This window comes from Pipistrellus hanaki (assembly GCF_964339955.1).
Source record: "Pipistrellus hanaki genome assembly, chromosome: 8".
Taxonomy (NCBI): Eukaryota; Metazoa; Chordata; class Mammalia; order Chiroptera; family Vespertilionidae; genus Pipistrellus; species Pipistrellus hanaki.
In genome coordinates this window covers 56780852-56795987 of record NC_140510.1, presented here as the reverse complement: position 1 = coordinate 56795987, position 15136 = coordinate 56780852, and the positions used below count along the sequence as shown (strand labels likewise).

Genomic DNA, 15136 nt, shown 5'->3' with positions numbered 1-15136 from the left:
ATCGCTGAGGAAAGAGGCTGAGAAACTTAAAGACCACACTCCTAATAAGTAGTCAGGATTCAAACCCAGGTCTTTCTGACTTCAAAGTTTATCTTTTCTGCTCTGCGATGTTTTAGAGCAGTGAATACTTAGCATGAACACATTGTGTTTTAAAAACTTGATTACCTTTTCGTAGGGATTGCTTTTTTAAGGAACTATGATATAGACAGACATTTCCCTCGTCTCGCTTATCCTCAACTTTTCCTTTATCACCGGTTCCTCCCAGACCTTGGCCGGCGTTCAGAGCCCACTCCCTGGGGTCTGTCATCAACCTTCCGCTCAGCTCGGTGTTAAAGGGCCCGTGGGCTCTCATCTCTCAGCGCTGGGCACTCCCCGTCTCCGCCGCAGCGTCTGTTCCCTCAGCCAGCTAGTTGCCTAATTAAAGGGATGACCCCAGCCCCTTCTCGGCTCAGAGCCTGCTTTCCTTTCTCCGCACGCCGCCAACGAGACAGCAGGAGCTTCCTGGGGTCCCTGGCTGCAGGGGGTAGGAGGCATGTTTTTCTTCCTCCCAATCAGGCTTTGTACTTTGTACTTGGCCTCCTTAGTTCCTTCCGATCAGCTATTTCTAGCAGCAGGTGCTGACCAGGGGGACCGCTGCCCTCCACATCAGAACGGGGAGCCGTGCGTTTCATGCTGAAGGCCAGCCATTCTCATTTTCCCTGGCAGAAGTCTAGAAATCCTTTCAAACAGATGGTGGAAAGGGATACTGTTGCCGATGGCTGTTAACACCTGGACCACATCGCTCAGCCCCTCTGGGCCTCAGTATCTTCATCTGGACCAGTGGCGAGATGCCCCTTCCCCAGGATAATGTCTGAGATGTTCTTGGATTATCACAACTGGGAGGGGAGGGGGCATGCTACTGGAATCCCGTGGGAAGAAGCCAGAGAGGCTTTTGAATCATCTGCAGAGTGCAGGATGGCGCCTCCCAGCAAAGAGCCGGCCCCAAATGCCATCCGTGCTGAGGTCCTGAAGCCCTGATGCAGATGACCAAGGCTCCGCCTCTGTGGTCTTCTACCCACTTCCCCAGACTGCCTTTTCTTCTCCCTTTCATGGAGACCTGGCTTACACTGTCCTCCTGCTCGTCTCCCACCCAGTCAGAAGGGGGCGCCCTGCCCCCACTTTCTACCCTATCGCCCTGTGTCGGCTTCTTGTCTGTCTTCACTAGAACCGCCTCAAAGAGGAATGGGCCGTGGTGGCGGGTGGCGGGTGGTGCGGTGGGCTTGCAAAATGAGCCCAAGGCCCCTGCCCATCTTAAGTGATAAAATTCTTTGCATTTTTCAGGCTAAGTGTTTTTTATAACAATGCTTTGATGGTGCTCCAGGATCTGTTTCCCAACATAGCTGGTGCGCCTGAGACAAAGCATGTGGATTGGGATGGATACAGCTTCCAGCACCCACAGGGGGCCATCGCATGCATGTTGTGCATGTTTCAAATAATGACTAGAATTTAAAACTGAGTTCCCTACCTTAGATTATCTCAACTCGTTTCAGAATCGTCAGTAAAGCCGCACTAAGTTCAGTAGGGATGATCTAATTAGGTGCATTTCCCAGCAGGTGTTTTATTTCATTTATTCCACAACTTTTTGTGGACCACCTATTGTGTGGCACCCATGGCCCTGGCCCTGGCCATGTTCCCAGTCTCTAGAGGGAAAGGAGGATAGACAGCCCTTAAACAAGTTGAAATATAGGTACTTTGTCCGGCGGAGAGAAGTGAAACGAGGGTGAGCGCTGGCTCAGACACTCATGTTTGCATTCTGAAACCAAGGCTGGTCTGAAGCGTAAATTACTAAGCATTTTCTCAGAGCCTGTAACACATGTGTAGTAGGCATGCTATCACGGGCAATGGTGCCCAGGTATACTTGGAAGTGGCCCCAGAGAAGACAGGCCCTATTGGGGCCATAAAATGCAGTAAGAGCTCAGAAGGCTAGAGGGCACATGCTTCGCTCAGGTCCCCAACGTATGAATCAAATAATTACTTAAGAAAAGTCAATCATACTGTCAGATCTTTTTCAATTTCTCCTCACTCCCTGTTATAGAATTTATAAATACAGGCAGAAAGGGAAAGGCCTAAAGGACTTACATTTTTAGGTACCAGGAAGAAAGGAATAGAAGTGAGGGTGGGGGAGGAGGGATTCTGGAAATGCAAGTGAAGGGCGGGGGGAGAGAGGATGGTGGATACAGCTGACAGACAGCTTTGTAATGGTTGGTCAGAGTTATTCTCTAACGCTCTGTGTATTTTCTCTGTTAGTGTCTGTATATTGCCTTGGTTTTACATCCTTAGACTTCTTCCCATATATATCTTTCATTACATCTTTGCTTTACTATCTGACAGATAAGATTATTAACAAAAAGCGGTATTAATATTAATTATACAATGATACTAAAATTTTTATATCATGGAGAAACAGATGGGTTATTTTAAATGACTTAAAATTTTACTCTTTTATATGAAGAAACAGTTAAACATATTTAGTTATTATAAATGCTATTTTAATTGCGACATTATTTCTGCCTGGGACTTTAAAATCTTATTACAGTGGCATGGCAGTGTTTCCATGTATATTTCAGTGTCTCTTAAAATGTGCAAGTATTTACAAGAAAACAGTTACATCTAAAACAGAGTTTGGGGGCTTAATATTATTGATAAGTATGTCATACACTTCCCACACCGATCTTTCTATGTGGTGGCTATTTAAAAATTCAGGTCTAGCCCTGGCTGGGAGCTCAGTTAGTGTTGCCCCAATGCATTAAAGTTTGATCCCTGGTTGGGGTACATAAAGGAGTCAACCAACTAATGCATGAATATGTGGAACAACAAATGATAATGTGGAACAACAAACCAATGTGCGCTCTCTCGCTCTCTCTCGCTCTCTAGCTCTCTCCCCCTCCCCCTTATTCTCACTCTCTAAAAAAAAAAAAAAAATCAATAAATTTATAAACAAAAACAGAAGAATTCAGGTCTAATATGAGAGTTGCTCTCTGCAGCATTTGACCACGTTCACAGCTTTGTCTGTTATCTTTTCCAGTGGGCACTCAGTGTTTTCATCGTATTTGTCAATAAGTCGTTCCTAGCTGGACTCTGAAATTATCACTGAAATAAGTATTACCGCATTAGAAATATGTTCTATGAATAGTATCATTAGAAAGCACCATTGCTGCCAGTGTTTCACAATTTTAAGTCTAGTTGTCTGAGATTGGAAACACCACTTTCGAACAGCTGTTGATCCTCTGTTCGTTTTACATCAAAAATTGCATTAATGCAGAAGGCAAAACAAGCATTTCCACCCCCCAGGCAGCACCTGGGCATCTTCTGGCTGCTTCTCCTGGACGTCAGCATGTCTGGAAGCCTGTGTCCAGAAGCAGGGCTCTCTGTCTCTGGGCCTTTTGGTGGGGGGGCGGGGGGGCAGGTACAGAGGAAATTGAAGTCTGGGGGCATGTCAGGCCCCCATCCATCAGCGCCAGCCAGACACAGGTCAGGCCCCCAGATGAGATTTGTAAAGCTGCACATCCGCCCAGGCCACACGCTCCGGAAAAATTATCATCACGTGAGACCATCTGAAGCAGCCAAGGTCCGGTTATTACCAAGCCAGCACCTGGCTCTCTCACACGCCTCCTCTGCGGGCTCCCACCGTCCGGTGAACCGAAGTGCAATGCAAGTTCCTGGATGATGATTGTTTTTTGAAAGAATTTATTTGTCCTTTCAAACAACACTCCTTGTTTCCTTAAAATTGCATTAATTATGTTCTTTTTCATGTTTAAATTCTCTTTTCTGGAAGCATCAGTAATAAATGTTCTGTGTAAAAGTGCTCCCAGCAAATGAGTGTGACATCACCGTGTGGCTGGGACACAATATGACGTTGATGTCCCGTGTGTTAGGTCCACCTATTTAAGACCCGCCTCTTCCTGCTAGCAAGGGGCTAGCTTCCAGTTCCCTTCCTTGATTTTTGCAATAACAGCTTGGCATTTTCCCTTGATCATAAAACATTGTAATTTGGAAAAATTGAAAATGCAGGGAAGCTTTCTGTTAAAAACAAAACAAAATACTCCAGCAGTAAAATATTAGTCTGGGGGAATATATCCTTTTCAGTTTGTCTGTGTTCTTTATTTATTTCCAAAAATTGGATTATGTCATACTGGCTTTAACTATTAACAGGTTACGTTTCTGCTCTAAAAACAGTTCAGAAATTGGAAACAGCCTCTATGACCAGCAGTAGGGGATTGGTTAAATAAATTTTGGTAAACTCCTACCAGGGGGTAGCCGGGAGCCAGGAAAAGGTTGCTCTCTATGGAATAACTCGGAAGATGCTTATGTCCATGCCAGGTGTCATTGTCCTACAAACCGGTGGCAGCATCCCTCTCCCGTGAGCCCACCACAGGGCCTTGTCACGTGCCGTGCCGAGAACCTCTCACCGTACACCTAAGGCCTTTATGGCCACAGCCCTCTCCGCTGCTTTCCTTACCACTTGTCACGTTCTAACCACCTGCAGAATTTACTCAGTGATTTTATTATCTGTCATCTTCCCTGAGTCATCTCACAGTTTCTTAAGGGTGCGGATGCTGCCTAGTCCACGTCTCTATTCGCACGGCCCAGAGCAGGGTCTGCCTCAGTGAGTACGGGTGTCCCTCTGGTTTTACAGAATGCTTCGGAGACCTGAATGTCATCATTTACCATGTGCTGGCTTGGATTCAGCACTTTCTATACCTGGCCCGTACAACTTGGTGAGGTGGAGCTATGGTCCTTACTTTTAAATGAGATAACTAAGTCATAGAGAATTAGAACCACTTTCCCAAGGTCTCCCAGCTGGTAAGGATCGGGTGTGACCTGCAGGTGTCTCCCTGTCACCATTCTGCCTTCTTCCTTCACCTGATTGCCTTGAATGCCCCGAGTGTCCCAGGCTCTGGGTCTGCCCATGGGCATGCCCACTGAATTCCATTCTTGTGCCCCTTTTCCATAGTAAGCTCATAAGTACCATGCTTTTCTCATTAGTATCAGCATCTTCGCTCTTTCCTTCTCCACTCATCCTCATCAAATAAGTGCCATGTCTGTTTTGTTGCCCGAACACACATGCCTCCTGGCGGGGCCGAGTTCACCGGCCTAGACCGCACCTCCTGGCCTGCGGGGTGTTCCTGTCCCATAGGCCACCGCTGTCCCAAGGTCAGAGACACCTTCCCCCGTGAGGAAGTCCTAAGATCTAGAATTGGAAAGGCACTTGGATTTCATGGAAGAAATTGGTATATACCTACTTCTTCCTTTTGTGTGCCCGAGCCAGGGAATCAGCCAGACACTAAAAATACCCCGAAGCTGCTTCCAGCAGCCCTTCCCTGCTCGGAATTGCAGAGTGGGGTGTTTGCTGGAGACCTGGGAAAATGGGAGAACTCTTTCCACTCCCCGGCCCAGAGCATCTGGAAAACCTCCCCTCTGGTGGGGACTCGGAGTCTCCTCCACCCCGGCCAGGGACGGCAGGAGACAGCCAGCGTCCCGGCCATCTGTGCTGAAGGACAGACATCACCGGTGTGTGGGCAGGAGCCATTGGCCAGAGCATATTCAGGAGACAATTACGGATCATTGGAGAGCTCCTGCAAGCACGGGGAGAGGAGGAAATACTGTATTCCTGGAGATCGGGGTGGGCAGGGCGGGAGGAGGCCGCATCCTGGCTGGGGAGGTTGGGGAGCTGTCTTCCTTTTAACCTCCCTCCAGGGGACAAAAGGCACTGGCAGGAAGAATGGGGGCCGGGTCCTTTGATGAATAGCAGCTGCAGATCCACCCCTGGGCCGGGGCTGTCGCTCCCCCACTGACCCTTCCTTCAGCCACGGGGGACGGGGCTTCTGCTTAAGGAAAATGGGAAAAATGTCAGTTATTATGTTTGCCAACACAATCCTATCTTTCATTTTATTTTACTGCAATTTCCCCAAAGATCCACCACAGTATCCTATTGAACCATATTGACAAAATTGTAGCCGTGATAAAGAAAACGCTTTAAACTCAAAAGCAAACCCATCGCAGGATCTCCGCACACTTTCTTTTACGGTATTGTGTTATTTTTGCCAGGACAAAGCCCAAATTCCAAGATAGTTGTAGGGCTAATGTGATAAAAACTATTGTGGTGCAAATGAAGCCAGATCCTTTTGTGAGAGAATGTCCTAGAATTAATGCTGAATTAGTGGTTGCTTTTTGTCCAAAGTAAGTTTAATCTTAAAACACCATCATTACACTTTGGGTTCTCATTCAGAAAAATGGAAATACTAAATAAGAGCCATTCGTTTGGCCGATATTATTTCGCTATTGGAAAAGGCTGTACTTTACACAGCACTCCAGAAACGAACCAATATTTTTTTTCTGTGGTTTTGAATGAAGATATTATTCATGGCGTCTTCATCCATGGGGCTGTTGGTGGAGACAGCTATCCCAGTATAATATTTGACAGATTTTCATCCGAGTTAAAATTATGTGTCATGTTACAAAGTTTCCAGCATTTACCGGTCCCAGGCGTGTTTTCGATTTGAGACTGACAGGAGGTTGTCATGAGATTCGATAGCATGAAACACTTGGGGGCAGGTTTTCAGATCGGCTTCTCTGTTTTCATGAAACCTCTCGCTGGCCTAGAGCTGAGCAGTTGTGGTGATTAGATTTCCTTTGAACTGTATTCTTCTTGTCACTTTTGGAAATGACTGCCGAGTGGGGTTAAGATGTGGTGCCCATATGATAATCATTAAACCGGGAATAGACTTGAACTGGGATCGTCCCAGGCAGAGCCGGATGGGCCCTCCCCTCGCTAAGGTGGTTCCTCTAAGTACCTTAGGTGGAGCCTTTGTTTCTCCTGGGCGCCACCCTCGTATATGCCGAAAATACCAACATGTGTCCCCGTGTCCTAGGTGACAGGGCTCTTCACGTGTCTCCCACCCCGCCAGCCTGCCATCCATCGAGCTTAGAGCTCACCAAGTGTGGGAAACTCTCCGGCTCCAGCCAAGGAGGAGAAATCTTAACTAGATTTGGGGTGAGAACAGAACAGTTCACTGTGATCTATTCACTTGCCATCTGATTTGGAGAACCTTCTGTCATCCTACCTGCTACCTAGTTGTGATTTTTTAAATACTGGGTATCCCCCCCCAAAAAAAAAAAAAAAATGTATACACACTTTGAATCGTTAACTCCAATGGGTTACATCTGAAAAGAAAGATCCATTGAGCTATCAGCTCTGAAAGGTGTACACATTCTCGGGGACACCCTGTATTTTAAACACACTGTTTTAATAGTATAGTCAGCTTCCATGGACACCACATCAGGTAGATTTCAATATTCAGGGAGCAGGTGACCTTCATGTCTCAGCTTCTTCACACCAATGAGCGTCTGCCCTGGGGTTCGCCGGCCACCAGTTAGGAATGTGAGTGGGTTGGTGATGTCCAGTTTTCAGGCAGGGGAAGTGAGAGTGTAACCTCAGCCCTGGAATCTACATAAAATATGTAGCACAGTCGTTAGTCATTAGCAGCAGGTTAACATTTTCTCTTTTCAGGGGCTATTGAAGTCATCTCACACTTAAAAAAAAAATCATAAAACAATTACTCTCAAATTTAAAGGTGGGGGCTTTCCCCTTATATTTTCATCCAAAGTCTTTATTTTGGTAAAGGATTATACTGGTATTAAACAGGTACTAAAGGCAAATTTAGGTCAATATATTTTGAAAACCTCTTCTATCCACATAGCCTTACCTGTGACTATGGACTTGCAATTGGATTCATCTGTTAGGTTTTTTCACTGTAACCTGTATCTGGCTTTTAAACCCATGATGCCATTCTGTTGTATTTGCTGCTATTTTCCCAGCCCCCAAGAGAGCGCCTCCCACAGGCAGCACTGGGTAGTGATTTGTTCAGTCAGTAAATGCCTGGTGTCTCGGCGTTCCCTCACCCACACGCACACACTCCCTTCATGTGTAGTCAAGGTCACACTCCTAAGTGATGCGCTTCCCTGCCTGTGGTCCTGAGTGGTTGCCCTAGTTGAGTTCCAGGGCTCTGTGTGAGACAGAGCTGGATGGACTACCAGAGGGACCCAGCCCTTCGCAGTGTCCCCATGGGCTTAGTGGCTCAAGGAGTGAGGGCGTCCGGCCCAGGACCTCCAGCCCCTTGACTGGGGCATTGTTCAGGCCCAGGTGTGGCGGAAAGGAGTGGGGTTTCTGAGACGGGCGGAACCTCTCTTTCAAGTGGCCAGGCCTTCCGTTTGAGGCACCTGATACCTCGGTGCTGTCACTCCCTGCTCTGGCTGTGGCATGCCACCCACCGTCAATAAAGGCTTGGGAACCACAGGGACCCCTTTCATTAGTCAAACCACCTGTCCCATGGTTTAGGAGAAGGTCATGAAATTACATAGATAGAACAAGAACTTTTTTCAAGTATTATTTTAAATGTGCCTGAGATATTATTTTTATGACTTTGCAAATAGCCTTTGATTTCATTAAAACCACACACACACACACACACACACACACACACAAAATGGTTGACTTCCAACATAGCAAAAGATTACACATGATGCCTGAGGGAACTGGAGATCTTTTTAAAAAGGAGGTATAATTTATCATTTTCCAATGGTAATCATGTATTCTCCAAAGTGCCCAAACGGTGAGGATTATTGTTAATACAGACTTTTTTAAGCTGGTATTTACATAATGTTTTAAACCTCTGGGTCTTAAAGACACACTGGTGCATAGACTAGGTGTTTGTTCCCTCCGGCGTTCAAAGCTCCACCCAAATTCTTGTTCTGTTCTTTGTGCTTCAGTCCATCTCGGAGCTTCCTTTACTGAAGGACCTTTTTACTGAGCACCTGTTCTTGGTGCTTGGTGCCTGCTGGACATGGCACACAGAATAAACTAAAGATCAGAGAGGCACCGTCCCTCAGGGAAGCACCCAGAACCATATCACAGCACTCAGGGGGCTCGGTGTGTGCGGAGCTAAGAGAGGGGCAGCCTCCTTGGCGCAGGGTCCGGCCGGCCATTACAGTGCAGGTTGCCGGGCCCGAACCTCGTCACCACTGAGGGGACCTGAGAGTTGGCTGTCACCTCACTGCCGTTTGTGCCGCTTTAATCACGGCACCTCTGAATTGCCAAAGATCCTCTCTAGTAGTTAAGCTTTTTTTCCTTAAAGTTATAATCTTCTGTATCAATAATGTGCATTTTTGTGCTGTAGTTCTGAGCTGTTTTAACTTTCTATGGATTATTATTCTAAAAAAACTCAGCCACCCTTTGCTTTTGTGTTTTCATGGTTTTCAGGATGGAGGGGGTGAAAGCCTGCAGTGACCGGCCACCCTCACCCCATCTCCCCTCTGCCCTCTGTGGTTCGTTTTTGTCCCCAGCACTTACCATTTCTCCAGTGTGTGTGGGTATGTGATTGAGGGAGTGTGTGTGTGTGTGTGTGTGTGTGTATAGGTGTGTGATTGAGTGTGTGTGTGTGTGTCTAAGTATAAGTGTGCATATGTGTGTGTGTGTGTTAGGGGTGTGGGGGGGTGTGTGTGTGAATGTGTCTGTTGTTGTCCCCTCACTAGTATGCAAGCCATTCAGTAGTACAGCAACTGTGTTTTATTTACTTCTGTTGTTACTGCTCTGGAAAAGAGCCGGGCACTGGTGAGTGGGTCTGTCTGTCATCTGTTTGTCAGTTGGCCTGGCACCACACTGAGGTCAGAGTTGAAGGGTGCTGTGGCTCGGTGTGGATGGCCCGGGTTGATTGCCTGTGCACCCAGGGCAGGTTGCTGTTGGCTGAGATGGAGAAGAGAGCAGGTTTGGGTTGTGCAGGCCAAGCACCGGTGTTCAGGTGGGCTCTACTGCCTATGAAGAAATTGATTTACAAGCAACCAGTCACCCAAAGCCATGTGGCCAGGCTGGGGTTTGGAAGTGCCCTTCGGATTCTCCAGCTGTGCTGGTTCCTTCTCCTGGAACTCATTGTGTGGCTCTTCTTCCCTCCGTGCCACCTGATGTGGCCACGCTGAGGATGGAGCACTTCTGCGTCAGGAGGTGGGCAGTGTGGGTGCCTGGGCAGTGCTGGCAGGAGAGGCTCAAAATTCCCAGGAGCAGTGCACAGCGGGTTTCCAGATATCTTGTAATTCCAGATATTAAAAATATACACAAAGGTATTGATTTAAGGCCAAAAATCTGAAATTCATCTAAGCAGTAGGAAAATAATTAAGCAAACTAAGACACACTCTACTTATTATGATGGGGGGGGCGGGGAGGGGGGGGATGGGTGTTCTTATCTTTGACATTTTACCTTTGATGGGTGGGATGATATGTTAACTAAATGACCTCCTTTTTTTAGTCTGGGTTTTTGTGTGCTGCTTTCTTAAACCGGGGGTCACCTTCGCTCTCCTTTTCAAAGCATGTGATGTCAGTAGATTAAGGGCCAAAATGTGCCATGAGGAAGCAGCCTTGTGTTGGTGTTTCTGTCCCTGGAGCAGAATGAGCTGGCCGAGCGTGTTCAGCACCGCGGACAGCGCCGTCCGTGGCCTGCCTGGCTGGAGCTCGCCTTCCCTGCCTCAGTCAGGACAACCTTTGCAGCAGTTGTCCTTTGACTTCTGTAACTTGTAATAGAAACAGCCAAGTATCTGAAGACTGGACATTTATGTTACCAAAGAGGGATCATACATTCAGCTAACTTCCCTATTTAGCTCAGTTTTCCTCAAGACACGCTTCGTCTTTCCCCAACCTCGACGCAAAACAGAATCTTTTTGTCACTTGGCTGCCACGAGCAGCAAACCTGAGAAATGGTTGTGGCTGATTATGTAAAAAGAGATGAGGCTGGGGAAACAGGAATCTCATGAAATGATTTAAATTCCACCTAACTGTGCCGCTCAGAGTGCCCTGATGTGTCTCGGAGTGCACCAGATGAATTTAAACTGTGTGCAGCTTGCATTCGGCTAGCGTTCAACTAGAGAACGATTTCATTTTTGACCCTTAAGTACAATATAAAGCCTCACTTGCATTCTCTTATAGGTTTTTCCTTGGCATGTTCCCACTCGGACTTCCTCAGGTTTCTGTCTCACCGGATGACTTACTACAAGTCCTTTCTTTTATCTCTCCCCCAGTCAGAGGACTGCATTTGGTGTGAGCTGGCCATCAGCAGGAGGAGGAACTAAAGGGTCTTGAGGACATCTGTGTAGTGGGGAGAAGGGAGAGAGGAGGAGATGGTGGGTGCAGAGAAAACGGTGTGCACCAAGGCAGGGAGCGTGGGCCTGTGCTCGCTCCTCAGGACGGGGGTGGAGGGGAGGAGAGTGGGGGCAGCTCCCACAGAAGGTCTGCAGCATAGAGCCAGATTTTAGCAGGTGTCGGTGGCCTGGGCAGTCCCCTCTCAAACTCAGCTTTGGGGCTCGAGGCCTTCAGCTTTCACTTCTGAGTGTCCCCAAGCCCTTCCTGCTGCTCCGGCCCCGCATCAATAGGGACCGTCCAGGCGACGTACTTTATCTTCCTTATTGACTGCTTTCCAATGTTGAACAAATGACCCCTTTCTAGTGTTTTCCTTTAAAAAACAAAAATTGCCGAAACCGGTTTGGCTCAGTGGATAGAGCGTCAGCCTGGGGACTGAAAGGTTCCAGGTTCAATTCCTGTCAAGGGCATGTACCTTGGTTGTGGGCACATCCCCAGTAGGGGGTGTGCAGGAGGCAGCTGATCGATGTTTCTTTCTCATTGATGTTTCTAACTCTCTGTCCTTCTACCTTCCTCTCTCTGTAAAAAAAAAAATCAATAAAATATATTAAAAAAATAAGAATAAAAAACAAAAATAGCCTCATTGAAGTAAAACTCACGTGACATACCCTTTGACTATTTCACGTGTTCAATTCAGCGGGTTTTCGTATATTCGCAGAGACGTGCAGCCCTCACCGTACTTTGGTCAGGTTTAGAACATGCTTACCGCCTCAGAAAGAAGCCCTGCACTCTAATGAGCGATCGGAACCTGTGCCGGCTTCCTTGTAAGGCTTGGTAAACAGGCAGTGAGTGAGGGCTGCATGTGAATGAAGATCAGGTTTCCTAAAATCCGGTCAATGCTGCTCCATCGAGAGACATCCCCCTGTAATTAGATCAGCCCAGGTAGACCCTGTTTCTCCCCCGATTCTCTCTCCTACCTCTCTCCCTCCCCCTCCCCCATTGTGTCCCTTTCCTCCCCACTTCTGTGACTCCATCGATCTAACCCTGTGTTGTCTCTTCCTTTCCCACAACACCTGTCATCTTCCTCGGCCCCCCACGGTGTCCCCGCTGCCCCTTCTTCTGACACCGCGCACCTCTGTGCTCACCACGAGCGGCAAAGGGAACCGGACAATGTGCCTGGCTCTGAAACATCTTCAGAGATGGGGATCCAAGTCCGCCGCCTCCTGCTGAAAGCGCCGTCAAAAGGACTGCGAGAAGGGCGAGGTTTTGAACTTCACTTCACACTCACCTTTTAACAGGGGCCGGGATGTTGTGATTTCCCCGATGGCAGAGGTGGCCTGTCCTTTATTTACCAGCCTGCACGCTCTCATCTTCAGAAGGAGCAGAGCCAGCATTCAAGGTCCAGATTAGCTCTACACGGTGGGCCTTGTCTCAGAGGATGCGCGTTTTAATTTGCCAGCCTACAGTGGCTTCGTCTTGAATTTCTAGAAGGTCTTAGCTCTTCATCTTGAATTTTTAGAAGGTTTTAGCTCTCAGCCGATCCCCTCCCCCGCCCCAGCCCTGACAAATAGCCCTGAGTTTGATCATCTTGAATTATTTTATTACCCACCCCCAAAAGAGATTTTTGCTATTGTTTCAGAAACCACCAAATGAGTGAGGATATTCGTGAAAAAGCGAGAAGAGAGTGAATGCACATACCTGTCTTTTCCCCCTTCTCTTTTCCATAAAGATGCCTGCTTCTTGGGACCCTACATTTAAAGCATTTCGTATCTTTAATCAGCACGTAGGAAATCCACTGTTGGCCGGCCCTCCGGCCCCCCTGGCAGCTCCTCCAGACAGTATGGGTGGCTCCCTGATGCAGATTCTTAGCACCCCCTCTCCAGCCAACCCCACAAGGCTCAGAGCTCCCTGAAATATAGACTCCAAGTCTGGGGAGCGTCCACCTCCGACCTGGGTGGGGCCTAGGGACAGGTCTGGAGGGCCACTGGCCGTGGTCACAGCACTCGCTGCGGTCATCACAGCGGTGGGGACGGTGCAGAAGGACGCCTTTCCCACAGACGCCTTTTCAGACCCAGAGCAGCCGGCCGCAGGCCCACACCACGGAGCCGGTCTGTGGGAGCATCAGCCGGGACATCAAAAACCAATCCACTACACCTGGCGGTGCCGGCGATCGCCGAGGCGAGCTCCCCGCAACAGTTCATCAAGAGCGGCCAGCTAATGATCGGCTGGGCAGATAATCAGAGGAGAGTTAATTGTAAGGTTCGACATGGCATCTTGTCAGCCGAGATAAGTTGTCACGTTTTCCACTTGAGCTGAAACTAAATGATTGTAAAATAAGTTATGAGTGTCCTTGGGCCTGTCTGCCGGAATGATAGCTAAGAATCCATTCCTGGCCCATCAGTCTCGGGCAGGCTGCTTGATATTTATGCGAACGGAGTGTTATTTTATCCCTGCAGTCATGCTTGTCAGCCTCCCGCGTGAGGAGTGGGCTGCCTCCCGGACTCATACTTCACGTGCCGCAGCTCGGGGAGGCTGCAGGCTGCTGTCGTGGCGGCTTGGGTTATATATATTTTGGGGTGTGCGTTGAACATTGATGCCCGATTGGGAAGGACTAATGGCTGGCGCCCACGGCACGGGATGGCAGCGGACGGCCTCTCCAGCTCGGGACGCCGGGGCCCTGTCAAAGCCGAGTTAGGTGTGGAGTGACGAGGTGCTTGCTTTTTTAATTTGGCGTGCCCTTTTTCCTCACCCTTCCCCTCCCACAGTCAGCGCGCCACCGACGTCACCTGTCCCGGAGCCCAGTCATGATACAGAGTAAAGCACATTATCTGCAGGCCGTCAGGAGGCACGGATGGCGTTGCCTGGCTTCAGCTGGAGCTCATTTCTTTCTGAGGCTGGGCTTTCGGCCTCTTCCCTCTGAGGGATCTCTTGTCAGGCTGGGGGTCGTCGGGAAGGGAGAAGCACAGTGCGTTTGGGTCGCTCCTGTTTTAAAATGAGGAATGAATGTTAGCTGCTCCTGGGAGCCGGGGCATTAATATCCCAGCACCGGCTCAGGCCCTGGTTAACTAGAAACAATGGCCGTCTCAGCGTGAGCCCCAGTCCCTGCCGCCCTCCTACCTCAGCCCCCCTGACCTCTGCATAATTTGCTTCCGCGATCGCCTTCTCGGGGTCCTGGTTGTAGTTGGCATCCTGGCCACAGCCAGCCCGCCTGGACCCCGCATGCCGAGCATCCCCTAGGTCAGCGGTTCTCAACCTTTCTAATGGGGTTCTCGACCCTTTAATAGAATTCCCCATATTGTGGTGACCCCCCAACCATGAACTTATTTTTGTTGCTACTTCATAACTGTAATTTTGCTAGAGCCTAAGACCATCGGAAAACACAGATATTTACATTAAGATTCATTAACAGTAGCAAAATTACAGTTATGAAGTAGCAATGAAAATAACGTTATGGTTGGGGGTCACCACAACACTGGGAACTCTATTAAAGGGTCTCAGCATTAGAAAGGTTGAGAACCACTGCTCTAGGTGGACAAATGGTTTGGTGGCAGCTGCCTCTCCTCACCCAGCCATCCACTCCTGCACTGTGCCTGCTCCCCTTCACCCGCCCACCATGGCTGCCCTGTTCGGAGTGGTCCCATGCTGCTTGCTGCTCTTCCTCCAGCAGCGAACCGAGACTCCCATTTCCAGGGCCCAGGCCACAGGGCATAGTTCCAGGTGTACAGCAGTGATTTGATCCATATAAGGAAGTGCTCCCCAGAATAAATCTAGTTAACACCCGTCACCACTATTACAGTGGGGGTTATTTTGTGATGAGAATTTTTAATATCTATTCTCTTAGCAACTTTCAAATCTCCATTTACAGTATTACAAACTACATATTACATCACATACAAAATGGTATTGTGTATGCCATGATTACGTGAACGGCGCTGCAGTGGTTTTATAACTGGACGTCTGTACCTGTTGACTGCC

At 48.4% G+C, this 15136-nt stretch overlaps 1 protein-coding gene across 9 annotated transcripts in view; it reads left to right on the top strand.

Moving 5' to 3' along the window:
- AGAP1 (ArfGAP with GTPase domain, ankyrin repeat and PH domain 1) overlaps positions 1–15136 on the top strand; it is a 392780-nt gene that overhangs the window by 288398 nt on the left and 89246 nt on the right. The window lies entirely within an intron of this gene.